We start from the raw sequence: 25916 nt of genomic DNA on the forward strand, positions 1-25916 counted from the left end.
ACACTGCTTTCTCTCATTCCATTACTTCGTCCGCCATCTTGATGACACATGTAAACACATCTTTGACCTCTGCTCCGCTCTGTTGTCTCCCAAAGTCTTTCACTCCTCACGTACTTCCATTCTCTAGCCCTTTCATTGACCTAGCCCTCCATCTTCCAACCTACTCCCTACATTCACTCCCTATCCTATTCCTCCACTTCTACAGCCATCACCAGCCTCATTCCTACCTTACACATCTCCCCCTACCATTTCATCACTCCTCCATCACGCCAAACACTCACGGTGGGTCATCCTGTAGCCGTTTGTAGACATCCTGTAGAAACCAGAGTATCCTGTAGGATCCCCTGCAGACTTCCTGTAGGAGGCCACTCACTCGGTTGTTGAGCTTCTGAATGCGAGGAACCTCTGTGGATGGATGCTAAGGATCCCTAGGGACCTCTCCTAGCCTCCCCAACCTGTCCCATGCTTTCCTTCCTTCTCCATCCCATCTGCACAATCAAACCCTAGTTAGCACAAAATCACAATCATTCCACACACTTAAGGGAAAAAATACAAAAACATATATTTCATGATGCAAGTAGTTTAGATCCATGCATTTGCACTTATTAGAGGTAACAGCAGCATTGGTAGAAGTTTCATTCACATTTCTTGCATTGTAGAGGTTAGACTAGTTAAATTAGGGTTTCCTAGGTTTACATGCTTTGATTTGCTTTCAGTCCATTTTGTCAAGTAGAGTAGTTTTCCTTTGAGAATAGCTTTCGTCCATCAATTAGCAAGCTTCTTCTGAGAGCCTATAGAAGTTGGCTTGAGCCCTAGCGGACTTGTGCCAGCTGACCAAGTGACAGCTGCGACAAGAGCTAGTACTTGTGCATATAGCACCGTCGCTTCCAAGTTTGTACGAACTACCGGGTTGATAAAATGAGAGACAGGAAGCCCCAGGAGTTGTAGCATTATTGCTACAATACTGGAGCTCACCATCTTTTTGGCGCCGTTGCCGGGGAAGCGGCAGAGTATTGGTGATTGTTGCTATTCTTCTATTTTCTACTACAACCTTCTTCTAAGTAGTTTATTTCATTTCCATTATGCAATTTCATTTATGCAAAAGTAGATTAGCCTTTCTTGCTTTCCTAGATTAGCATTTCCTGCTTCCGTAGATTAGCATTTCCTGCTTTCATAGATTAGCATTTCCTAGTTTCCTAGAATAGCCTTTCAATTCCACATTTCAATTCTGCAAGCGTAGATTAGCATTTCAATTCCGCAAGCATAAACTAGCATTTCATTCTTGCAATTTCATTTGAGCAAAATAGAGTAGTCCTTTCCTGCTTTCATTTCAATTTCGCAAGGTAGTTAGTTGCAGTTCAATCTATTTCATGCCTTGTAGGAGTAGAGATAAGTTAGAAAAATGATTGCACAACACCCCCACTGCTTCACACAGCCAACGTTCTTCTTCGATGGCTGTGATGAAAGGACCCCTGGGTGGACATCAAGACATATCTGAAGAACCTCTAGGGGAGAAGAAGAAGAAACATTCCTCTGAAGCAAATGGCTACAAGCAGAAATGTTGAGAGCAACATCTTGTCCAAGGATGAATTTGAAAATCAGATCAAAGATTTCAAGAGAGATATGAGGCAGTTTCTTGCCATGCAACTGGATACCTTGCGGATCCAAAAGAAGCAAGAAGAAGCCAAGAGGGCTTTGGTCATTTTTTGTCCTAGGTGCCTTAAAAAGCATCCTAGGAACGAATGTCCAATGCACTCCCTAGAAGTGTGTTTTGTATGTGAAGAATACCATCCTACAGATCAGTGCCCTTCCTTGCCCAGAATCAAAGCTGCATATCAAAGAGCCAAGGGAGCCACTGAATCACTCTATTATATGAACCAAAGGAGGCCACATGGACCTAGATCTTACCAGCAGGAGATGTAAGGGATACCCGAGACCTATTATGACCCTTATCAAGCCACTTTCATGCCTTCTTGGGATCCCCCTGCTCATCCTTCCTGGTCTACACCTCCTCCTTGGTCATATTCTCCTTGTTCCTTCACAGATCCATATTATGCCCAACCAGTTGCTCATTCATTTCACTCTTATGCTCAGCCACAGCCTCAGTGGGATGCACCTTATCAGGAGTGGAGGCCCCAGTACAACTCTCATCCCGCTCATTTTCCTCCACCACCTGCTCATCCACAACCATCGCCTCCTCCTCCACCAAGGCAACCCCAAATGCCTACCCAACCACAATGCCATCCATCTCCATCTCCATTTCACACCTCCACTCAACCACCCTTACCACCATTTCCAAAACCCTACCATGGAGCAGCTCAACCCAATTGCAAAGCTGAGGCACAACATGTGCAAATGACTCCTCTTGAGCTCAATGATGTTCACCAAAGCTCAGGAAAAGCATTGCAAAAAAGAGATCATCTTGAAAGCATTGAAGGATCACATCCAGCAAAAGAAGATTCAAAAGAGGAGATCAAAGAACCATGGGCTGCACCTGATAAAGATAAGACATCAGAAGAAGAGATAAAGAAAGATCCCTCATGGTTACCATTAAATCCTCCATGTACTCAAGAGAAAGATCAGCAAAAAGAGGAAGATGAGAAAGTCATGATAGAAAGTGACATGAAGAATGATCCAAATCAGCAAGATGACCAAGCATATCAAAGCTATATTGAGATATGGTTTCAGAAGGTCACTAAGTTGCAGCGGTACTTTCTTCCTCAGCTTTGTTTGATCCCTTCAAGATCAGATCATTTGGTCTCTGAGATCTGGATACCTATCAAAGCATGCATTTCAAGCCTTCACATCGTTTTTTCTCTAATCTCGATGTGCACATGGCTCCATTGGAAGTATTCTTATACTTGAGAATGATTTTGTTTTTCAAGTAGGGTAGGGTAGAAAAAAAAAAGAAAAGAAAAGAGAAAAAAAAGGAAAAAAAATGAAAAAAGAGGAAAATAGAAATCTAAGGTGAAAACCTCCTCGGAGGCGCCTTAGATTGGCTCATTGATTGAAAACCTCCATGAGGCGGTCAATGGGTTGGAAAAAAGAGAAAATAAAAGGGAATAAGATCTTTGGGTGAAAACCTCCCTTGGAGGCGCCCAAGGCAGGCAATAAGGGTGAAAACCTCATTGAGGCGCCCCTGCTATCTTTCAAAAAAGAAAAAAAACAAAAAGAAAAAACAAGATCAATAAGTCATTATGTGGAATTTGCATGCAGATTGCAGGTGTTCTATGGAGGAGAGGAAGCCTCTCAAGTCAAAGTCAAAGGTCCTTCTCATGCAGCCAGGACACCTCACAAGCTCCTCCTCCAAGAACGCTTATGTTTTTCAAGGTATGTGCAATTTTATCATGGTTTGAATCTTCTACAGGAAACTGCTGTCTTTCTACAGGAAGGCACAGATTTTCTACAGGAAGGTGCAAATTTCTACAGGAAGAGCTGCCTGTCTACAGGAAGCTCTGTACTTCTACGGGAAACTTCCTGTAGAAGCTCAGAACGAGCCAGAATGCGTTTCATGAGCAGGTCTGATGACTACGGGTTGGTGTGGACGCATGCAAGCCTCTTTTGGGCCCATGCACGACGTTGATACCTTGCTCCACCATCCTCGTCACCATGCAACTAAGATCCCTGCACCAGCAAACCAGATCAATGAGTTCTCGTGGAAAAATTAGTTGTCAGAGAAAAATGAACAACGAGAGCTCATACCATGTCCATGTCAAGCATCAGAAGCTTCAGGAGCGCGATTAGCAGGTCATCTCCATTGTCAAGTAGCATGCACCCAAGGAGGTGAGACTGTTACAAGGCACCCCGCGGGAATCTTGTAGCAGTCAAACCTGCAGGAGTGGATACCATTCATCGCCCAGCCATCTGCAAACAACACACGGGCGCATGCAACCAGAGCGTCCACTACAGCGCTAGCATCCTGTAACCACGAGCCTCCGGGACTGTGTAAGCCACAGGCAACAGGTAGATCCGTCGTCCAAAAACTGGAAATCATGTGCAGACGCGCGCAGGTAAGTGTTCTAATCCTTCCTTCCATCAAATCGCATGAGTATTACTTTGATTTGTTTGCATGGCGTAGAAATGAATGGTTGAGCGGCCGTAAGGCCAGTTGACTGGCCACGTTGGCTAGTGAAGGGATAGTCAGATGATGGGTGGCAGCTACGACAAAGGGAACACGCAGCACGCACGTGAAGATCAGTCCCGTCAACCGAGAAACGAGTTTAACTGAAAAGGGCGGTGGCAGATCTATGGGAATGAATGCGGCAGCAACTGAATGTGCAGGCGGATGATGGGTGACGTCACCCAACGGTTCGGCGGGGACAGCTCACCCTCCGTGCCACGAGCTGCACCGATTCAAAATCTAATCGGCTAGATTGTGCACGTATATCCATCCACCTCCACTTCAAAACTTGAGTAACTCTTCTGAATACCTCTGCATGTTGATACGCCAAGCTTTCGGCCGACTGAACACCAGTGAAGCGCACCTCAACCGCAGTCCAATTGCCGTTCTCCCCGAAGCCTACGCACTGCTCCTACAGGAACAGTTTCTACAGGAACGCAGTCCTACAGGAAGCAGTTTCTACAGGAACGCAGCTCTACAGGAAGGTGAAGTCTTCACGTAAGAAAAGGTGGCAGAAAAGAGGTAACCCTGAAACTCCTTCCGCAATTGGCTTTAAAAGGTGGCAAGGTCATTATTCACAGTCTGGTCATAAAAAAATATTGGATTTCCATGCCTATACTATCGCTTCTACAGGATAGCAGTATAATTAGATTGTGGTCTATGAATTCATTGCATGCTCTGTCTATAAGACCGAATTTCCTTTGTATCTATAGCCTTTGGTCAAAACCACTGTGTTCATCATGCCTGGTGGGTTTATCAGGCGAGAGCCCACTGATTCAAATACATTAAGGAGAAACCCGGCAGTGGTTGAGCTCTTCACTAGAGCACAATGGATGCCTTTTTGTGATAAACTACAGGGCTACGATGATGAAGTAGCCGAGGAATTCTTGCAGGCTCTACAGCCTAAGTCCCAGACACTGGCCACAGTAAGCTTCAGAGGTCTCAGCCTCAAACTCACCCCAGAGCATATAAGTCGAATCACAGAACTGCCCATGGGTCTGCCGTGGGATAATGAAGAGCGGAAGCAGAGTCAGCAAGCCAAGAAGGAGTTCTTCCCACCTGAGGAAGAATTCTCTGAGGATAAAAACGGGGTGAGGAGGACCAGCCTGTCACCACCATGGAACGAAGTCAGTTTGCACATTATGAAATATATTACTTGTGAAGGTCGGTTCAGTATCGTGTATGCATATCACTTCCGGCTCCTCACTGAGTTAAGGCACGGAATTGACCTTCCTGTAGAGCAAAAACTAAGCATCCCTTATTATCTCCTGCAGTCCCTAATGGAGTGTGCTACAAAGCTAAGACAGGGCATCCCTGATCAGATAGCCCATCATGGGTTAATAAAATTGCTTGTGGAGGATGCACTGCACTCATATAAAGTTCCCCTCTCCTGGGAATCGTTTAGGAATCTAACACGAGATGGGGACATTAAAATGTTGATCGAAGATAGTGGCTCCTCCAGCACTGAAGACAAGGAAGCGGTGGCTGAGGAAAAGAAGGCTGAAGAAAAAGCTGACTCCCCCATCCTGTCAGCAAGAGAAATAAGGTCAAAAAGCAGAAGAGACAAAGTTGGGGCAGGCCATGTCAGCCCAATTACCTCTTCAGCACTCACAAGCAAACAAAAGAATCAAACCCCTGCAGCAAAGCAAGTAAAAGTAAAGACACCTACCACTACAGGAAAGGAGAAGCGAGCTTCTACAGGAGGCACGAAGATTAGTGAGAAGTAGGCTTCTACAAGAAGCCCAAAAGCAAAAACCAAGGCTTCTACAGGAATCCCGATAACAGCTTCTACAGGAAGCACAAAAGTGCAAAAACAGGCTTCTACAGGAAGCCATGCAAAACCAAAATCTGAGAAGCAGAAGGTGGATGTTTTAGCCAGAGAGGCAGCGGCTGTATTAGCTGGCCTCAGTACGCCACCTAAGCCAAAAGGAAAGAGGAAGAGGGACCCTCCTCTCTACTTCAAAGCACGGAGAAGTGTTCGGATAAAAACAGGGAAACCACAGCAGCAGTCCAGCAGCCCAATTGTCATTGAGGACACCCCTGCTTCGCCCAAGGAAAAATCCCCCTCAAAGGTCACAGTTACCTATGAAAAGGGAAGCCCGAAGAAGAGCACATGGCAAGACAGAGTGGACCTGTTGGACGAGAAAACCAGGCTACAGGAAGCTGAAAACGTCCTACAGGATACCTTGGCTCGACTACAGGAAACCGAACAAGGAGAAGAAGGAGGACCCTCATCACCAAGGGCGGATGAGGCAGAACTACCTGAAGAAACAGCAAGAGAACATATACCCGAACCTAGCCCTTCGCCCAATCTGAATTCATATTATACCTTCTTGGAGGCGGGCAAGGTCATCCCACAAAAATTTACTGTACCCCTATTCTTTGAATTAGAGAAAGAAAGAGTCCGCTCCCATACATGGATGCAAATTGCCAAATCAAAGGGGGTGGGGGACATAGGCCCTATACAAGATCAGCTCAGGGAGGTCAGGAGCGAGTTCACCATGGCCAAACATGTGGCTAGTTGCCAGCAAGCACTTCTACAGGAAGAAAACCAGAAGTTAAGGTTGCAGCTACAAGAACTCAAGGCAGGGGCAGAAACATCCTCCAAGGGCATCACAAATGGACAAGAAGGCAAGAAGGAGCTGACCACCAATCTTGAAGGGCCAAAGACACTTCTACAGGAAGAAGAACAGCAGATAAGAATTGAAGTGCAAGCCTTAAAGGAACAGCTGCAACAAAAGGAAACACAATTGGCTTGCATGGCCAGTTGGGCCATGGAGGCCCTACAGTGCAGACATCCTGCAAAGTCTTATGGGTTATACTTAAAGGATCAGTGGCTACAGTTCCAGATAAACACACTAGCACAAAGAGGTATTGAGCAAATCCATAACCCACAGCAATTTGCTGAAATATGCAATACTAGCTCAGCAGAGGACAAAGCCAAGCTAGCAGAATTCTACATCCACAATCTAGTTTTGCCCAATGAAGTCTCTTGGGATCCCAATATCGCCTTGGGCGATCTGCAGTTGATGGCTTTTGCTTCATGGCTGAATCATGAGGATCAGAGAGCCACTGAAGAAAAATCGGTCATGAGCCGAGAAGTGAGTGAGCCACTGTACATTCGGGCAGAACCAGAGGATCCGGTTGCCCTCATCTCAGCCCGCCAACAGTTATCCAATGATCCCACAGCTTCCTTGAAATTTATGGACCAGCAAGCCCAAGCAATAGCCCACTTTGAAGACATGGACAGATTATTGGGAGAAACTGTTGCCCAGGCTTGTGCACGTAGGTGGCATGCCTTGGCACATAGTTTGAAGATCCGGGAATACCATACCCCGACCAGAATGAGGGAAGCATTGGCAAGAGTGGACCCTTACAGGAAATCTGTGCAAAGAATTCAGGCCAGCTGGATTGGCCTTAAACTCAGCCCTCCATTGCTGCTAGGATTGGTTGAAGGAAGTACAGGAAAGGATGACCAGGCACAATGGGAAAAAGTGGAAAACACAACAGGGTTTCATATCGACCAAGAAGACATCACCACAGAAGCTTGGGATGTAAGGGGAGCAGTGAAAGCCATGAAGGATGAGGATCTTGACTAAGTTGCTCAAGGATGAGCAAATGGTTCAGCTGGGGGGTGATGATGAGCCCCAATTTTGGTACAATTTGGGCTCATTTTGGCCTATTCTACTTGCTCAAACCATTCATTTTTTATTGCTTATGCATGCATTTCTTAGTTTATTCATGTTGTTTGTAGGAAGAAGGGTAGGCACTCTATCTACGTGACTAATGCATTGTGATTCCAGGTTTTGGCATTAAAAGGGAGCAAAAGACAACGAAAAAGGAGACAAGGAGACAATGAGGTGGCACTGTTGACTTTTAGGAGAGGATGTCCACGGTCTTGGGGACATTCCTCGTGATTCCCACCAAGAACTCTGAGCTCCAATCCATCTCCCCTCCGAGCTTAGAAGCAGCCAGCTGTTCTACAGGAACAACAGTTTTAAACTGCTCTACAGGAACAGCAGTTATGACCGTCCTACAGGATCAGCAGTTAAACTCTAGTTGGACAGCCGAGCTCCTAAAATCAAGGACACTTGTTGGATCATCGTTTTTGTATAAGTGTAGAGGCCTTAGCCTTGGATAGGTTGTTGAAACTCTCGTCTTGCTATTGTAATTTTCGAGCACAGCCCAGTTTTTGTTCCTTTTTGTAAGCCAATTTGGCATGATATCAGATTATGAATAAAGAAGACAGATTCTGATCTAGTTCTGAGTTTTCTTAAGGAGACTATAGCTCTCAGGTTAGGGCCCAACCTGAGAGCCATAGGTCCCCTCTGCTGTAGTGTTGTTTCCATTTCATTTCAGCACTTTGAGCTTTTCATTTGCACATGCAATTCGAATTACAGGTTGTTAAGTTGGTCTTTTTCATGAGTTAGATAGGAGTTGCTTATGATGAATTTGTTTCCACTTTCTTAGTGTAGCAGAGGATAGATATAATCGATTGGAGCTCCAACAAAAAGGTTTTTAAGGCTCACTGCCGTCTCATCTGGGATTGGAGTGCAGTCCATGACTAGCCACCAAAAATACGCATTTCTTTGTTCCATGATTGCTGCAAACACAGTCACGTTATGTTAGATTCTTCCACATGATTCACACCTGCACCACACTCCTTTACCACAGCTTCATGCACATTCTCCTTCGCGTTTAGATTGCTGTTCATTGAATTTATAAGCACAGGTAGTCTAAGTTAATGCATTTTCGGTTTGGTGATAGTCACAAGCATTTGTTCCATTTACACTGCTTTCTCTCATTCCATTACTTCGTCCTCCATCTTGATCACACATGCAAACACATCTTTGACCTCTGCTCCACTCTGTTGTCTCCCAAAGTCTTTCACTCCTCACGTACTTCCATTCTCTAGCCCTTTCATTGACCTAGCCCTCCATCTTCCAACCTACTCCCTACATTCACTCCCTATCCTATTCCTCCACTTCTACAGCCATCACCAGCCTCATTCCTACCTTACACATCTCCCCCTACCATTTCATCACTCCTCCATCACGCCAAACACTCACGGTAGGTCATCCTGTAGCCGTTTGTAGACATCCTGTAGAAACCAGAGTATCCTGTAGGATCCCCTGCAGACTTCCTGTAGGAGGCCACTCACTCGGTTGCCGAGCTTCTGAATGCGAGGAACCTCTGTGGATGGATGCTAAGGATCCCTAGGGACCTCTCCTAGCCTCCCCAACCTGTCCCACGCTTTCCTTCCTTCTCCATCCCATCTGCACAATCAAACCCTAGTTAGCACAAAATCACAATCATTCCACACACTTAAGGGAAAAAATACAAAAACATATCTTTCATGATGCAAGTAGTTTAGATCCATGCATTTGCACTTATTAGAGGTAACAGCAGCATTGGTAGAAGTTTCATTCACATTTCTTGCATTGTAGAGGTTAGACTAGTTAAATTAGGGTTTCCTAGGTTTACATGCTTTGATTTGCTTTCAGTCCATTTTGTCAAGTAGAGTAGTTTTCCTTTGAGAATAGCTTTCGTCCATCAATTAGCAAGCTTCTTCTGAGAGCCTATAGAAGTTGGCTTGAGCCCTAGCGGACTTGTGCCAGCTGACCAAGTGACAGCTGCGACAAGAGCTAGTACTTGTGCATATAGCACCGTCGCTTCCAAGTTTGTACGAACTACCGGGTTGATAAAATGAGAGACAGGAAGCCCCAGGAGTTGTAGCATTATTGCTACAATACTGGAGCTCACCACATATACTGCCAGTTACCCCCTCTGAAAACCACCTTTCCCTTGCCCGCTTTACCACGCCCCACCACAACTACTCCACCACTCTCCTCCAGCCACATTGTATAACCATTGGCCTATTGAATGCCATCCCAAAAAATAATAGTTCCCATTAATTTGATTCTCCCAGGTAACCATTCGAAAACTAACGGTCCCGCGCCATTTTGAACGGGACCTTCCCGACGTTTAAAACCTGCTGAACCCATCAATCTCCTTTCTTTACTGTTGATCCTATCACTCTCTTTCTTTTTACTGTTTGTAATCTGTTATTGAAATTTTTCGACAGCGATTACTATCAGATCTATTCCGCGACTAGACCACGACAGAAACCTAACAATTCCCTATTTATTTTACCTAACAATTTGTTACTCAAGCACTTTCATCAATAAGCTCTTTTGTAAATTCCTCTTGTTCTTAGATTCTTACAGTCATGCCTCTGAAGACAAAGACTCAAGATAATCTTGTTAATCCTTTGATTCCCCCTTCTGTAGATTTAGATCATATACCTTTAGCCGATAGGGATTACAGGATTAATGAAGCCCAATGTGACTATGATTTTCTTGAGTTATATTGCTGGTTAGAAGATAAACATGCAGATAAGACCGATGAAATTGGGCTCTGGGAGTCCAACCTCCCCCGTTACATTTTCCCCCTGACATTCCAAGCCCCAGAGTTTACCAAAAGGTGTCAAGCATGTTATGTCCCTGCTCAAAGAGTTGTCATTGCCCCTACAGGTGACATTCTTTTCACAATTACTACCCAATCCATTGACCAAATGATGTTGGCTCCCACTGTGGAAAATAATACTCATTTCTCCTTAGAAACCCTCACCCAGTTTTATTAGAAGCTAGATTTCACCACCAGAGCCAGAATATTTGAGATATTCTTGCCCGAGAATGCCCAATTTTCTAAAACGAATCCTCCATATCCTTCCTCCATCTTCCCTGATTAGGCCAAGCAAATTATATCCATGATTTCCTACATTTTAGGTTATTATTCTGATCAGTGGGTAGATGAGCCCATTTTAGGAGTCCTCTCCATATTTTCCATAGACAGCAAGCCCTCCTTGGTGTTCAATTTCAATCAATTCTTGGCTGACAGTATTCATGAATAGTTCATAAAGTTTCCCATGGAACAGGGGCTCAATTACACCTCCATTTTGATTTATATGTTCCTCTACTATCAGGCAGACAAATTTAATTTTGCATTGCAGAAGCTTGATGATTTAGGAAACCAACAGTCGGTGATGTTTTGGTCCTCATTGGTCATGAAAGAACAACAAGAGTTCTCTTATAAGCAGTTCATTGAAGATTTTGTTCACCCAGTAATGAACATTCTTAATAGTGAAATTCAACCGAAGATCAGTGAGGAAATCAAGAGAATTTTGCACCTGACAGATCAGGAAAAGACTGGGGATTGGTATTTATACCAAAATTACACAGAAATCAGGGTGTATGGTTATGAATTGGCACCCTATAAACTCCACAAATACCTCCCAATTAGGATTTTTTCCTTGGAGTATATTCGAAAAATGTTGAATTCGGATGACATCCATTTTATAGTAGCCAAGAAGAAATCACAGTTCAGAATCAAGACACAAGTAGGCCCTTTTGTATGTAACACAAGAATAGCAGGTGAAGAAGCAGACAAGATGGTTAAAGAAATGAAGTTAAGTTTGAGCTTTACATGGTCTTATGACCCCTGTGGCATCATTTCAAAGCTCAGAGTGGAGAATAAAAGCACTCCTTACATTCATACTTCAAGGCTAGAAATAGAGCAATATGCCAATCAGCTGGAATGGAAAAAAAACACTTTGCAGGAAGCTGAAGAATAGCTCTTTTCCACTTCCAGTTTTCAGACTCCTACTCCTCAAGAAAAATCAAGCAAAATACAGAGGGAGGAAGGATCTTCATCAACAATTGGGAGTGAAGCTAAAGAGTTCAGGATCAGCTACAGGAAGAGAACAAAGTTAACTCCTAGAGTAGAGTTGGACAAAGAGACTGAGGAGCAGGTTGCCATCATAATCATAGATTCACCACCTGCAACTAGCAAATTCACAACATCTCCTACTGGACCTTCATCTTCACAAGGTCACAAGGAAACTGAGCTAGAATCACAGAATGTCCAAACAGAAAAGGAGAAGATAGTTTTTGATAGGTACAGGGAGATTAAGCTCAGAAATGAGATTCTAAAAAATAGTACTTATAATCAATTCTGGAAGCATACCTCCAGCTCACAGAGTAGGTTGTTGTTAGTCTTTGACACAGAGCATGGAAAAATGCAGATGGCCTTTCTTGAGGCCCAAATTCCACAGCCAAAATCAGTAGCCGACTACAAGAGCACTAGTTTTGAATTTAGCACTAAAGACATACATCCCATTGATCAAATGTAGATGCACAAGAAAACTGGTGAAATGATATCCTCCACTTTGACTAACACTGCTATGTCACTATCGAAATTGCAATTTTCATTTGTCAATGTTCAATCACAATTGAAGATGGAGAAAGTGTCCTCCTTAGCCAAAGATAACAGGATCAAGTCTTTGGAAGACTTGGTGGTTAAGATAGGATATGATCCCAAAGATGTTAATGTTGCTGAGGAGATTATTAAAAAGAAGAACCTAGACATTGCAACCTTGAGAAAGCATCTCAAGTAGCCAGCCACTGAGGACCCATTGACCAAGGATATTGAAGAAAGTGAAGCAAAAAAAGCAGACATGATGAAGCCAATCATAGAGAAGAATATACAGATTAGGTAGATGGATGCAAAAATGGATAAAGTGATAAAGGAGAAAGAAGAGAGCTAGAATATGATCATTGTCCCCCTAGATGCCATACCCATTTCTCAGCTTCCAGCAACATGAACAACCACTGCAGCGACTTCTTCCACTCAGACGGTGAGTGTTGAACAAGTAACAAAGGCACTGGAGAACATGTCACTCCAGTCAAAGAAAATTGAGACTCTGCAGGGCCAACTCAAATCTTTAGAAGTGTAAAAGGCCAAATTTGAAGCTTCTCAGGTTACTGAAATGCAAAAATCCTAGAGATTGTTGGAGAAGTTGCAGAAGGTAGAGAGAGACACTACAATTAGTCAGACCTTGGCCCAAGCCAAGGAAACCATTTGGATGAATATACTAGACTCTATGAATGAGATTTGGCCTTCTATCCAAATCATATTTGAGTAGAAAGAGCTGATAGAAAAGGCTACAGAAACTATTGTGCAGGGAAGAGAGAAGTTGGGAGAGATGCCCACAGAAGGCTCCAACATTATCAAGTTCTTGAACTCAAAGTCCAAGTATGAACTTGAAGAAGTAGGGATCATTGATAGAACTGCCACCATTCTAGAAGTCAAGAAAGTATTGATAAAGAGGAACCTATTGATCAGTTGGAAGAAATATGTGAAACCTTGGAGCTGCAAGTAAACAGGTTCACTAACAAAATTGAAGCATTGATCCAAAAGGGATTGCCCAACATTTATGTAATAAATGAAAAATTAATCACTTAGGAAGACTATATCCTAAAGATGAAATAAATGGACAAAAGAAGCATCAAGTTCAATGGGATTAAGGGTAGTATGATAGCAAAGGCGTTTTTGGAAACCATGTCAAATGATTTCTATGTACCGAATGAGGTAAAACACATTTTTACTGTGAAGCCAACTTTTTCCAAATAAACAGAGGCAGGTGAAATTTACCCCAGGGTAACAAAATTGACTATACCAGATGAAAAGAGATGGGAATAATTGGTCGATTTACTGGATTGAAGGATAATTCAGAAACAGTAAAACAATTACCAGTGCAGCAGCCAGCATGACGATTGGTTCAGCAACGCAGCATAGTTTTGGGTTGACTCAGCAACCGAAACCATTAAAACAGGGCCACCTTTCCTTTCAATTGCCTACGTGGCCTATTTGTATGCTAGGATTAGATCATATTATTTCTAATTAAGTTAATAATACACTATCGGTTTGACAATGATTTTGTAAAGGATTTTTGTAATTTTCATTATAAATGCTTCACTTTTTGAAGTATTAAGGGTTGATTTCTAAATCTAATTTCTTCTGCATATTGTAATTTTCAAAGCACTGGAGCATCAATAATACAAGAACCTTTGATAGGATTCATGTGGTGTACCAAAGTGTGATGTGTTCCTTTTCTTTATCTGTTTAAACATTGTTTTTCTTTCTCTATTATCGTGCATATTTGTTGGGTAGCAGAAGCCCTGCGTAATGGTCATGGGGCACAAAGCCTGAAATTTTGGATAGAGATAGGGTAAAGACTCCGTGGAATGTGCGGAGCATGAATTATAATAAGTCAAGTCAAATGGTTGTCCGCCCAAAGATGATGTAAAGGAATGTAAGTTGAGTCAGCCCACCCATGGTCCGTAGACCATGGAAATGTATAAATAGAGCAAGGCTCTATGGTTAGGGGTAGCTAGTTCGTTGATATGTAATCTTGGATCTGATATGTAATGGGTTTGTGAGAAGAAAAGTCTTGAAGCATCTGTAAGTCCGAGTGGAGGGTATTGCGTAGTGGATAGAGGCTCTACAGCTGTGTACACAGAGGCTTGGAAGAGTCCGCAGCTGTGTGCGTAGACCCCTGCAGCTGAGTGTGCAGGACGGATCTGGATGTATTGGTGAAGAAATTGAATAAAGATAAGTTGATTCTGAAATTTTGTGTTAAAACTGAATTATTACAGATCTAGCTAATGTATGGTTAATATAACTTTTTTATCTATGTGTGTATGCTTATGATATGAATATATGTGAATCTGTATATGTTCTAAGTACGCGAACTGGTTAATTCTGATAAATGTTTGTTTAAAGACCATAAAAAGTAGATTAAATCTATAAACAATGCATTAATAAGTATTAATGAGTATTTTGGGTCAGGAAATGCCCGAAGCCACGAAACGGTGCGCGTAACCTCCATACAACATCAAGACATCCCAAGGATGCGGAAACCTGCTTCCAGCACCCTCCCCTGCTACATCGGGTGAGACCTCAATCCGCGTTCCACGGGCTGTTGCCGAAAGGGCTGGTAGCTACGAGATTTTTTTGGCTAAATAACTCTTCCGAACATGGGTCAAGCCCCTATAAGCCAACAAATGGTTCCGTTTCCGGGACCGGGATCTGCCTAAGGGGTGTCTGATGTTGGAACACTGGAACCCTACAAAGAAAGAGCTTGAAGAGTGGTGGGATTTGAAGCTCCACAAGTTTGCGGTTCAGGAAAATAGAAACATGCAGATATTGGAGGAAGATTGGTTGGACCGCTATATATACACAGATATCCACAAGATCTTCTTCGCGACATTTCCTATAGAGCTATATGAGTGGATCGCGAGGTTAGCTGATAGTGTGGGAAGGTGCAAATTAGATCAGCCTATTGTGTGGACCCCAGAACTAGTGCACAAGCTAGAAGCCACCGAGGATAAAATCGCACGCGTAGTAGATCATTGGCTGGATCAGGTAATAGGAGGATTTATCACTGAGTTCGCAATAGATACAACTATGAGTTATAGTGAAGTGGAAAGGCGATTTCTCCAAGGACTACAGGGTAAGTATATCAAATCATTGAATACTTGGATTAAGATGCTTTTGTGTGAAAAATAGATTATGCATGTCTATTGATGTCTAGAGTAATGTGGAGCAGAAGAGGTTACTAAAGAACGGGAGGGGTAGAGAGTAGCGAGGAAGAGCTTGCAAGGTTCTCACCGAGAAGTGCAGTCTGATTGATTATGAAGTGCTTCCCACTGATACCACCTCCGTGCACGCCACCACAAGCTTCACCTACATCAAACCCATCCACATTGACACCAACCCCACCTCCTCCACCACCAAAAGTTGGTATGGCAAGTGCAGTCGAGCTGCCGATATTTAAGGGTGTAGGAAATGAGGAACCAGGCCGGTTCTGGTTTGTGATAAAGTCTGTATGGGACACTCAAGGCATCACAGATGATAACATCAAGAAGGCTACCTTAGTTAGCACGCTGCAGGACCACGCGTTGACCTGGTACATGAAATACTCAAGTGATCATCCAAATGAGGGAATAGCAGTAATCCAGGAGGCACTAAACAAGGAATTTGGTCGACCAAAGTCAGAAGCACAATTGGTTATTGGGTTCAAGGAAATTGTAATGTTGCCTGGTGAAACCCCGTGGGATCTGGATCAGAGATTGAAAAGCACCATCCACGAGGCAAACATGACACTGTCAGATGCACAACACTGCACTTGGTTTGTCGCGTCATTAACACCATATCTGAGGATGGCTCTGTCACAACAAAAGATCTCAACCCAAGCTGAAGCGTTGGAGACAGCAATGCGGTTGCACGAAACCCCAATACAGGATCCAGGGTTGGGAGTACAGCAAATCCAAGTGCAAATACAAAACCTATGTCTAGAAATGTGAAGTTTGAAACAAGGGCAGGCGCCTCGGACAGAAGTACGAGAAGAGGTGTGGTGTATCAAATGTAAGGGCCAGGGCCACGATAAGGACCACTGTTCGATCTTCATGAACTATGTGGCAGCAGGGGGACCAATATCATTGCGACCAGAGCTACAGGCTAGGCCAAGCATGGCACCCACACTCTAGTGTGCAATCTGTCAGGTGGGAGGAAAGCATGCCACGGATAATTGTCATCTATTGCTGAACCTAAGACAACCCCCCCTCAACAATTATTTTGTAACTTTTGTAGGATGGTGGGCCACGATGAAAGAACGAGATGTTGATCGATCGAAAACCTGCTTATAGGATGTAGATGGAGGCATGCAGATAGGATCCCGCTACACCACTCGTGCGGGGAGGATACCAAGGACAAGAATGGGGCCGCAGGGGAATGGGACCTGGACAGGGACGAGGACAATTAATTTTCTATAATTGTGGAGGACCGGGGCATTACGCGTGTGATTTCACGAACCCTACCAAAGCCTGTTGCCCTTACTGTTACTAATTTGATCACGAAGCAGTCGATTTCCCCACGCTAATTGCTCAGATGCGGGAAAAGGGGGTGCTTCTGGCTAACCCTACTTAGAACGTACAAATGATGAAGGCTGAACCACGCATGGAAGATCCTAACGTAAATATGATGCTTAGAAGTGGCGCTGCTACAGGGGAAGATAAGGGGAAGCAGCTAGAGGCGGATACATGGGTCCATAAGGCCCCCTCAAAACAACCAGAATTTGACTTGGAGCGTGTGAAGGAAACCTTTATGGAAGCCAAGAAGAACTTCGCGGAAGCTTCTACTTCAGACAGTAAGGATCAATTCGGACCAGAGAAGGATACTTCTATGCTAACCACCTTCTTGGAAACATGCATGAAGTTACTCAGGGATGCTAAAGTGGTGAAGGGACTGCAAGAATTGATAACTCGATGCGTGGGAGTGGACGAACCATGAATGGTTCGGAAGTTAGGCAAACATGCTTTGCGCACTGGGTGGGAAATGCGATTGACTGTCCAGATTGGAGACTATGAGATGGACCAGGTCATTTTGGATTTGGGGTCTGACGCGAATGTCCTACCGAAACAGACTTGGGAGCACATGGGTAGGCCCACACTACAATGGTCCCCGATCCAGTTATGGATGGCTAACCAACAAAAGATCCTGCCCATGGGAAGACTGCACGGGGTTACAGTAGACATCGATGGTGCTAGCACACAAATCGATTTTGAGGTCATAGAAATTGTGGATGATAGTAACCCATATCCTGCATTGTTAGGGATAGATTGGGCAATGGATATGAATGGAGTCATCAACCTCAAGAAACGAAAAATGATATTCGAAAAGAAATCTCTCCGCATAGTGGTTCCGTTGGATCCAGCTGAAGGGGCACGCTATACTGAGCCAGTGCGCGACGAAGATAGTGATGGTGAATTGGACTATATCTACCAGATTACAGTGCAAGATCAGGACAGGGTAAATCCAACAGCGAACGGTAGACTCTCATGGGACTGTGATAGTTCTTGCACATTGGACTCAGATGAAGAGATTGAACGATGGTAGAACCGACTGCATGAAGTAACCACACTAAATTGTAACAGGATGGTGACAATAGGGGAAAAGGAGCAGCCAGCTGATCAGTATGAATCGACAAAGGGGAGAACAAACCCACCAGAAGTATCTGTGGAGGCACCACGCGCAACCATTGCTTCAGGAAAGGGTGCAGTTCCAAAGATGTGAAGGAAATGGCGCGGATGTCGGAGGCAGGTGCGCACACGAATGGGAGAGTGAAACAAGGTAAGCATCCCTCGCCAACATAGGCTGCAGTGTATGATGTGCAGACACCCAACCAGCTTAGAATTAGTAGCCCAAAGCCACCACAACAAACTGGTTCGCCAGTAGTCGGCGCCAAGGTCAGTAGGGAATCAGGGAGAAGCACTCATAGCGGCCGCCCGATAAAACAACCCAATGGGAAGTTGCAGATACCGTGGGTTCGATGGGCCTGTAATAGATGATAGAAGGGAGCCTAGAAAAGATAGGGTAGCTGCAGGCCCCGCAACATCAATAAACTATGGGTACGGCCAAGGAAGCAAAGTGCACTAAGAAGGGACGGATTCAGCAGAGTAGCATGTCGCGGTGCCCACGAAAGCCGTGCCAGTCTGCACATAAAGAGATTAGGCCAAGTCGGGTATCCCGCAGCACAAGAACGAGTTGTGACCCTGCTATCATGGCTGCACCCACACTTACGGAAGAACACAACCCCCATAATGGCACTTACCGACAGAATGACTACCCAGACGCTCGAGAGGTGCTCGCAGCCCGGGTTAGCAGGGAAGTTGAGAAATCGTACCAAAGGTGCAAACACCTGACTAGCAGTAGAAACTACAGTCTCAGCACCCCAAGCAGTTGAAAGAAGTCGTGGGACTATAAACAAGTTTGCAGGAAGCCGACACGACAAAAATATTCTCTACCAAGTCATTCAGTCCAAAATATCGTAGTTGCACTCGAAGGATTACGCTACTGCGGGGAGAAGTCGAAAGATGATTGTTAGCAACATTATTCATGACAAGAAAGTTAGGTTACGTCAGAGAGGAGCGGGCAGCAGGACATTAAGACGAGAGTTCTAGACTAGATACACAAAGATCTGCCGACTAAATGCCACTAATAAACTAGAAAAGGAGGGAAGGGATTTTTTCAAATCTCATAATCTGTGGATGGCATTGGAATATTGGCACTTTGAACTAGTGAAGAGCAGCGAGTACTCAACTACTAGGCACCCCATGAGTACCATGGCCAAAACCCAAGCACGGTTCACGGAGGAACTGGAACTAAATCAGGAAGAGCCCAAGGACGTGACTGAGGTTCCCAAAGTTCCAAAGTCTCCACGCACACCGTGACCCAGGAAGAACAAGCAGATGGTAGGAACAATTCGGGCCTCACCAAGATTTAACAAGTGGTTAGCAATTGACAAAGGCAAAGCAGTCACCACCGAACCTGCTGAGGATGATGACAATTTGCAAGCCCTGATTGATCAGATCGACGCACAAGCTGAGGAAGAAGACGTTGCATTCCAACTTCCGTCACTACCTTCATATATTTCTCCATGGACTGGGACGACCAAGATACCGAAGGACTTGGACGCTGCAAAGACTACGCTCCAGATCCCGCTTCTTCCGGATGAAATAAGGTTCGAAGGGTTGCCGATGGGGCACGTTCCAAGCATCAAGTTCGAAGATTGGGACCTTGCAGACAGTGAAAAGTTCCCCGAATTGGCCGAAGACAAGTTATTGCCGTAGAAGTGGTTACTAGGTGTGGAGAAGGTGGGATTACTAAATCTCAGGTGGATACCTCACTATCACCGCATGACCATCACCATATTTGTGATCCGACAGCTGCTCTGTCTCATACATGATGGATATCTCTGGTTGGAAGAGCCGATTCTGATCACAACCGACTTAATCCACCGAATTACGCACCTGCCACTTAAAGGGAACAACCCCATAGACATAGCAGGAACAAGTAGCGAGGTAGGCCTCGCTGAAACAATGAAGGCGAAATACCAGCTGGAAAAAGGAAAGCGTGGGTATGTCATAGCAAGCATCAACGACCGCGCAGTACGAGTCACCACTCAGCTACTAGCTAGTAAACTCATGAGGAAGTGTCGCGCAGATGAGGTGCCAGCTCCTGTCATTGCGCTGGCGAGGCAGTGCGCCGAAGGGGTTCAGTTCAATTAGGCACAGTTTTTATGCAACGAATTTCTGACCAATTGTCAAGAAGCACAGGACAAAGGTAAGACATTTCATTATGCATGGTTGCTCTTATCAATCCTTCTGGTTACAGGCGAACTACCATAGGAGAGCCAGTTTCCCAGCATTGAAGATAGCCTACCCGAAGCAGTGCGTATATTTTGCTCTGGGCTACAAAGGATGCAACAAGGGTTTCTGAAATCCAGGCTTTTTGGACCTCCATGGAAGGGAATATACAGACACGGATTGCTTGAAGACCGCAGATGTCCCCCACGATCTACAATAATTTCCAAAGCATGGTCGAGTTCAAAGCGGACATGCATCACTTGTATATCCGGGCACAAAAGGATCCAAAGTGATCATGGGTCACACTTCCATTCATTGCAACAGATGATGCCATTTACGTGGTATTAGCAGCATGGCCTCTAGAATGGCGCACCCCAGAAAAGGCCATTCTTGACAGGATGGCAGCACAACAGCAGAAGAAGGAACGCCAGCAGCGACTCACTCAATTGGCAGAAAAAACATGTTAGGAACAACAGGCCGCTTCGCAGCAGGAGGCTACCAAGAGCCCGACAACAGAAGAGAACCAGGAAGATCAGGAAATGGACTTGGAATAGGACTCGCAACAGGAAACGGAGACGCAGGACCATCTTAAGTGGTCGCGCGGTAAGAAATCACCGGCCACACGAAAAAAGTCCAAAACAGCGAAGGCTCTGGAAAAAGAATTCATTAACAACAGCCAGCCAGCAAGCAATGTTCCCACCAGTGCGTTGACTGAGCTAATCACCGAACAGACAACTGTGTTGGGGGAGATCCAAGCACAGTTGCAGGAATTACAGGTGTGACCCCCGGGTAGGGTCACCCTACAGCCAACAGAAGATACAGCTGCCACCGAGCAGATGGTATGCACGCACACACCGAACACCCTACCGTTTCCAGCAGGCATTGTCCTAGCCGAAGCCGCAGGCGAAGAACGTAGTTGGGGATTAAATTTGGCCGCCCTTTCCAAGGAAATACTATACCAACTACAAGAGGGGGTAACTAATGAGCTTCGTGCCAGGGAAGGTCACGCCTTCCACACCTTGATAGAGCAGAAGGCAAAGTTAGAACAGGTCACTCTCTAGCATGATGACTTGGCCGCACAGTACCAAGAAGTAGAACAAGCTATGATGGAGGCGTGTAGCACGGTACTGGAGCTAGCCATCCTCGAAGACCTCCCAACAGCTACCAAGATCTAGCACATGGCAGCTGGATTTTGTACGACCCAAGAGGAGGCCACAAGAGCCCAGGGGGAACTAACGTTACAAATTGCAGAGCTCTACCTCAAGGCACAGCCACCCACACCTCCAACAGAACGAGAACGGTGCCGTGGTGAAATTCAAGCCGGATTGGAAACAATGAGGAGCGTTGTCCGCGAATGCTTGGGACTACTAGATCAATCTCTCATTATGCTCACATCCCTCCAAGAGGACCCAACCATACAGCAAGTGGAAACCGAGGCACGTGAGTTACAGCAGGCCTATGACACCGCTTGAGGGGCTGCACAAATGGTCGCTATCACACAGCGGTTGGCCAAAATGAAGGAGGCCCAGGCTCTCAAGGCCCAAGTTGACACGGTGTGGCAATAGGAGGCAGTACTTAAAGAACGCATCCAGCCCTGGCTCGATGAAGCGTTTAGCATCTCTACAACTATTGAAGGCAAGTTAGCACATATGCAGGTAGTATGTGATACCGAGCAAGCAACTACAAGTGATAGGGATGCATCAGCAGCTCACTTGGAACAGGTACAAAGGCTCGCAACAGAATTTGTTGAAGGGACACATGACATGCAGAAGTTGCTGACCGACCTCCGCGCGAAGATTCCCGCACCAACTGAGTGACTCGAGATGAGTCACGATGATTGTGTTGGGGGACTGTTGGGTAGTAGAAGCCCCGCATAATGGTCATGGGGCACAAGGCCCGAAATTTTGGATAGAGATAGGGTAAAGGCTCCGCGGAATGTGCAGAGTGCTAATTATAATAAGTCAAGTCAAAGGGTTGTCCACCCAAAGATGATGTGAAGGAATGTAAGTTGAGTCAGCCCGCCATAAATAGAGCGAGGCTCTATGGTTAGGGGTAGCTATATCGTGGATATGTAATCTTGGATCTAATATGTAATGGGTTTGTGAGAAGAAAAGTATTGAAGCGTCTGTAAGTCTGAGTCGAGGGTATTGGGTAGTGGATAGAGGCTCTGCAGCTGTGTGCGCAGAGGCCTGGAAGAGTCCACAGTTGTGTGCGCAGACCCCTGCAACTGAGTGCACAAGACAGATCTGGATGTATTGGTGAAGAAATTGAATAAAGATAAGTTGATTCTGAAATTCTGTGTTAAAACTGAATTATTGCGGATCTGGATAATGTATGGTTAATATAACTATTTGATCTATGCGCGTATGCTTATGATATGAATATATGTGAATTTGTATATGTTATAAGTATGCGAACTGGTTAATTCTGGTAAATGTTTGCTTAAATACCATAAAAAATAGATTAAATCTATAAACAGGGCATTAATAAGTATTAAGGAGTAATTTTGGTCTGGATCTGCACGAAGCAGAGTGGCGCGAAGCCACGGAACGGTGCACGTAACCTCCATACCACATTAAGACATCCCAAGGGTGTCGAAACCTGGTTCCAACACCCTCCCCTGCTACCTCAGGTGAGACCTCAGTCCACACTCTGTGGGCTGTGGCCGAAAGGGCCGATAGCTGTGGGATTTGTTTGGCTAAATAACTCTTCTGAACCTGCGTCAAGCCCCTATAAGCCAAAAATATCTTAATTACTTAATATAAATTGTGATAAATAGGATTTGTTACTTAGAGCACCCTATTTTGGTTGTTGGTAATTTTCATGTTTTATGCTGAAGTCAAATTAAGGAATTCTTAATTGCTCCTTAATTTCTACGGAACCTTACACTTCTATTATTCCACCATCCATTTAAATTCTAAAAAGATCCAAATAGTGCAACCTAGCTTGCCCTGTGAGAACTTCTCTAAAAATTGATGCAAAATCTAGTTTAATTTAGAGACACCATAGCCCAATGGAATTATAACACTCAAATCAACCAAACCTTTCAAACAAAACAAAAAAGTACAATCATAACTAGCCTAAAATTTACACTAAAAGAAAGCTAAATTAAACAGAGAGATCCCTCTCTAAAGCTGGCAGGGCTAGATCCTAGCTTCCAAAGTGGTTCTGATGTTTTCCTATGTGTTTACTCCCTCAACCTCAAAAATACAGAGCGACAACAGGCACGTCACTACTAAACTCTATTATAATTTTTCTTGATAATGAAAATTCCGATGGATGCACACTTGATATGTTGAGCTTGTCTACATAAATTTGAGTATTAGGCGCAAGCCAAACCCTAAGTTGGGACCACATGAAGTGAGGTCCTACATACATTTCCTTTCTAATAATTTATATATGTGTTTCTTTCTTGCACTATATGTCTCTTTAACTTTTCATTAGATTAGGATCAATAGAATTGATTTTCACATTGTGTTTAATTGAAGTGTGATTGATGTTATTTTCATTTATGTACTTTCTTGGCCCATGTTCTTTGCTTCTAGGTGTGTGTAGAGGTTATTGCACAATTTCTGCATAATTAGTAGTTGTTTCTATGAAATCAGCAAAAATTCTACAGATCTATAGAAATTTTTGCAAAATCTAACCCTGATAGGAATCTCGTTTGCAATTGGATATTGCCCTTAAGATTTAAACTCTAGAATTTGGGAAACTTGTGGCTAAACCAATACATGTAGTTTAACTTCAAGTTCATCTTCTCACATAACATAATGCAAAATGTACTGAGAAATCTAGTGCCTATCTGTGAAACCCCAAAGTGCACCCAGACCTATTAAAGAACAAGTTCGCTACTTCTTGTCTTTTGATGGTCTTTTTACAAGACATAAGAATGCACATATTCTAAAACTTTCAATTACCACAAGTAGGTAGCCATGTGCCTTCATGTTTGTTAGTAAACCTCCCACAAAATCTATGGAAATGCTTTCCCAAGGTCTAGTGGGTACCAATAAGGGATGGTATATACCTTGTTTCTTATTACTAGGCTTGTTAATACAACAAAGTATATCCTCTAGAGTACTTTGTTGCATCTTCGTATATTATAGACTAGTACATGTACGTCTATAAGTTCGAAACTAACTTACCAACACCAAAACATCCTATAAAGTTGGAGGTGTGAGCCTACCTAATAAGCTACAATTAATAACCTTTAAAAATACAAAGCTTGTATAGCTTGTGAGGTAAACCAATCAGTAGATGATAGGTACTTTTTTGTCACCATCCTCAACATGACTCTAGACCTCTAGCTATTGAACCACCTCCTTGAATTCCTCATCTTTTTTGTATGTCTCTCTATGTACATCATGGGTGAAAGGATCCATGTCCATCAAAGTTCCCAAAGGTATAATTTTGGATGTGGGTGGCCTTGGAAGCATGTTTTTCAACCTATTTTTGTTTCCCTTATTGTACTTGATGACAATATGAAACTACTACAAGAACCACATCCACTTGTAATTTATGGTCTATTGTAACTTACTATGGGTCTAAAGATATTATAATGGTTAATGATTTATGTAGATAATGGTCTCCTTGCCCATAAAATATTTTTTCCACTTTTTAACAACTTTTAATAGGGCATAGTTGTCATAGGTAGGGTAGTTGATAATTTCCCCATGAAATACTCCATAATTATAGCATACAAGCCTTCTTCCTTGCATCAAGATTGTTCCCATGGAAACCCACTTCCAAAGGCTTGTGCAAGTTTGGTAATGTGAGAACTAGTTCTTGCTTTGTTTGTCTTTTCATTTCATCAAAATATTTTGGTTTATTCTTCCCCCATTGCAAACCTTTTCCACCCACTATTATGGCTTGGAATGGTGTAGTTATTGTTGAAAATGAAGCTATGAACTTTTGTAGGTATTGTGTTGCCCCAAACGAAATCCTAACTTCAGAGAAATTTGTAGGAATTGACCACTTAATGACGATATGCATCTTTGCAGGATCTATCTTAAGCTCCCCTTCACTAATTGCATACCCCAAATACACCAAAGACTATTAGGAAAACTCACATTTGTTAAGGTTAGCTAGTAGCTAGTGCTTCTTCAAAGTATTTGACACCTGCATAAGATGTGAGATATGCTCCTCCAAATTAGCATTAAAAAATAGTATATTCTCCAAATAGACTATAACAAATGAATTCAGATATGGGTGCAATACATAATTCATCAGTGTTATAAACATATATGTTTCATTCCATGAACCAAATGGCATGGAAAACCATTCATACAATCCTTTCCAAGTTTTGAAGATGGTATTCTAGATGTCTTCTTCTTTGACTTAAACCTATTGGCATCTTGATTTTAGATCCATCTTGGTGAAATCCTTTCTCGTGGCTGATGATTTCTAGATACTATGCATATACACATTCCTCATCCACATTCATTAACATCACAAACATAACTTGCTTTCATACTTGAGTCTCATCATTTTCATCTTTTCACATCCTTTTTGGCATAGTTTCATAATTACCTTTCCTATGAATTTTAATCCTTTTTCTGATTTTCCATAACCGTGTTTTATTCCATTTTAATCTTTATATGTGGGGTTAGGCTTAATATTTTCCAATGCACTTTATTTGGTATTTAAGTGACTTTATGACTAAATATTAGAAAAATAATATATTCTAACTTATACTTGAAATATGGGTGAGTTTGGATATGTGTATATGTAAAATTGGGGATTCCAACAATGCT

General features: G+C 43.6%; 1 pseudogene; it reads left to right on the forward strand.

Annotated features, from left to right (window-relative positions):
• Nucleotides 1-19251, forward strand: part of LOC149267253 (MLO-like protein 11 pseudogene) — a 59181-nt pseudogene extending 39930 nt beyond the window's left edge.
• Nucleotides 19252-25916: the final 6665 nt, after the last annotated feature.

This window comes from Pinus tabuliformis, chromosome 6, assembly GCF_031772625.1.
Source record: "Pinus tabuliformis cultivar Carrire ecotype Pingquan chromosome 6, CPIR1, whole genome shotgun sequence".
Classification (NCBI taxonomy): domain Eukaryota; kingdom Viridiplantae; phylum Streptophyta; class Pinopsida; order Pinales; family Pinaceae; genus Pinus; species Pinus tabuliformis.